Genomic DNA, 3,138 nt, shown 5'->3' with positions numbered 1-3,138 from the left:
GGGGGATTGAACCGCGGTCCCTGATGCTTTGCCAAGCTTGTTCTAAGTAGGTGCCTTAGACCACTGAGCCATCTCTCCAGCCCCTACTGCCTCACTTTCATTGCCTGCTGTTTAATTTTTCAGAGTTTGAGACAGGTTTTTGATAAACTGCCCAAGCTAGGCCTGAAATTGTGTTCCTTCAGCTACAGCAGCCCAGGATTAAAGGTGTACACTACCATCCTTGCCTATTAGCCAAACTTTAATGAGAAATTTAATTTAGAAAATCTGCTACATTTGGTCAAATGTTATTTCCTATGCCTGATGAGATTCATTTCTTTCTTTTATCTTTTTCTTCTTTTTTTAAAATTTTAGTAAGGGTCTACAGGGCCTCACTACATAGACTGGACACGTGCTGATCTGCCTGTGTTCAGCCTCCCAAGAGCTGGGATTATAGGCATGTGCCACTATGCCCAGGCTCAATCGTTATCTCAGCATGCCCCAGGGCCAGCATGGCACTCCGGGGATCGAACCTAGCTGCTGTGTCTGCCTCAGCAGGTGCTTTAATCCACTGAGCTATTTGACCAGCCCTCTAATGAGATTAATTTCTTTTTCATTTTTAAAAATATGGATTAATAATTTTTGAATATGGAAGAGGTCTTATGTTTCTTGCATTAATGTCATTGTTCATGATGTATTAGTCTGTTATGTATTTCTGGATTTGTTCTCCTAAAATTTAATTTTTAAATGTTTTTAAATCTATCATCATTTGATCTTTGAATTTATATTTGTGAGAGACAGTGCTCTGTCCAATTTGTCTTTCTTGTTGAATCTTGTTTGATTATGGGGATCACAATAATGATGCTATCACAGAATATTTTGTGTTTGTTAATTTATTGTTGAAGTATTCCTACTCTTTAGCTTTCTGCAAATGTATGTGTACTTACTCTGAGTTTTTTTTTTTTTTTTAATGTGTGTGAACTAGCCACCTCAGACTAGAACTTTCTAGAAGGTGACTTTAAATTCCATTTAATTAAGCCAGTTTAGTTCTTCTGTGAACTTTGGTAATTTGTGTCTTTGATGGAATTTCAATAGTTTTTATAAGTCATTCAACTTACTAGCATGACTTTTTTTAAGTAATATTTCCCTTTTTCGTTTAATTGTTTATGGAATTTGTGCAGTGAGATTTTTTGACTTGACAAATTGTTCTTTCTTTTCTCATTAGCATGGCACAAGTTTGGTATCTTGCTGCTCTGGTGGTTGTGATGGTTTTCTTAATGAGGTATGTTTTAGTTTCATTGATTTTTTTCTATTTTTAGTTCCTCAATTTTATCTTTACTATTTTCTTTACTCTATCTAATTTTGCTACTTATTGTGTCCATTTTCTAACTTTTTGTGGAGATATTAGAGCCATTGATTTGTTTCTCTTCCTTTCTAATATACAAATTTATTTCTACAAGTTTAGCCCTCATGAATCTTTTGATAGTATTGCACAAAGTAGGATAGTTTCATTTTTTACTTAGTTTAAAATACGTTATGGTTTCCTTGTGAAATTCTCCTGAAACTCATGGAGGAATTACTTTGCAGTGTGTTATTAAGTTTCTAAATATCTGGAGAATTTCTAGTCTTTCTGTTCTTAATTTCCAGATTAATTTTATTTGCTCAGAGAACACATTTTGTGACTCTGAGTCTTAACTGTATTTAAATGTGTTTTAAGCCCAAAATATGATCTATTTTAATATGTGCCATGTGCCCTTGAATGCTATTATTGAGTGAGTGTTTAATTAAGTTCATGTGGTTGTTTATGCTGTTCAGATACATTCTCTATCTTACTGGTTTTATATCTACTTGTTCAGAAATTATTCAGAGATGAATGAAATCTCTGAGTACAATCACAGGTTTGTCTGTTACAGAGTTCCATAAACAATAGTTACCTTGTCTTTATATATGTATAAATGATTATGAATTAGTTTTCTATGGCTGCCAACTCAAATTGGCACAGTTAAAATAACACACACTTTTATTGTCTTGCTGTTTGTCTGAGTCACAATTCTGATGCCATCATTGCTGAAATTTGTGCTCAACATCTCAGAAGGTAGAAATCAAAGTGTCTACCAGCTGACACTCTCATTGGAGCTGAGGTCTTATTTGTATCTGAGTTAACCAGGCTGATTGAATCTTAATTACAACTCTAGAACTGAGATCTCTGTTTCTATCTTTTCCTTTTTTATCCTCTCACTTCTCTCCCTATGATTAGCTACCAGAATCAACCTTCATTTTCTGGTCAGGTGCCCTTCACAAAACAGCAATTTAATTTTTCAAAGCCAATAGTGGAATCTCCTTCTTCTGCAAAAGGACTCAATACTTAATTGAAAGGATTGCCTAATTAGGTCAGGCCCATGCAGGAGAAGATCTTTTTTGATTAACTCACAATTGTTTCAGACCTTAATTATAACAGTGTAATCACTTGCCACTTGTAAGCTATAACCTCATCACAGCATATTCAGAGGTTCCAACAACACGCCAGGTTGGGATTTATATAAATGGATGGTTCATTGGGGTCAAACCTATAATTCTATAAGACTGAAAAAGGGTCTGGAAAGACATGGTAAAGTGATAATATTTGTTACATAAGAGTCTTATGGTGGGGGCCAAGGAGTTGGCTCAGTAGAATAAGTGCTTGCCTGGCAAGCACAAGGGCCTGAGTTCAATCCGCAGTTCTGCAAAAAAACAAAACAATCTTATGGTGTAAATGAAGTACATGGGAATGGAAAAGAGAGGGCAAAAGGCAGAAAAAAAGGTAAAATAAAACCTTTAAGAAAGTCGGAGCGATGAGGAAAATTGAGTAGACAGAGTGAAAAACTTATGGCAGTGATATAAAACATAACCCTTTGCATATGTATAAATTCTAGGACTAAAAATTGTGTTAAATAAAAGCACTAGGTTTGACTTCAGTATGGAGTTCGGCTTCATTATTGCCTTGAATTTTGTTTTAGTAGAAGGTGTGCCAAAAAAGCCAGAAATAAACAATGCAAAGAATATGATTTTTATACCTGTGATCCATCCTGAAGCATCAGTGCTTATTAGAGAGAGCAGCAATACAGAGGTAAAACCACTCTTTTTCCCCTTTCAAATGCTTCCGTATCCAGAAGGTTAAATGTT

The sequence above is a fragment of the Octodon degus genome, unplaced genomic scaffold (assembly GCF_000260255.1).
Source record: "Octodon degus isolate 3935 unplaced genomic scaffold, OctDeg1.0 scaffold00060, whole genome shotgun sequence".
Lineage (NCBI taxonomy): Eukaryota > Metazoa > Chordata > Mammalia > Rodentia > Octodontidae > Octodon > Octodon degus.
Note: the sequence above shows the minus strand (reverse complement) of the source record.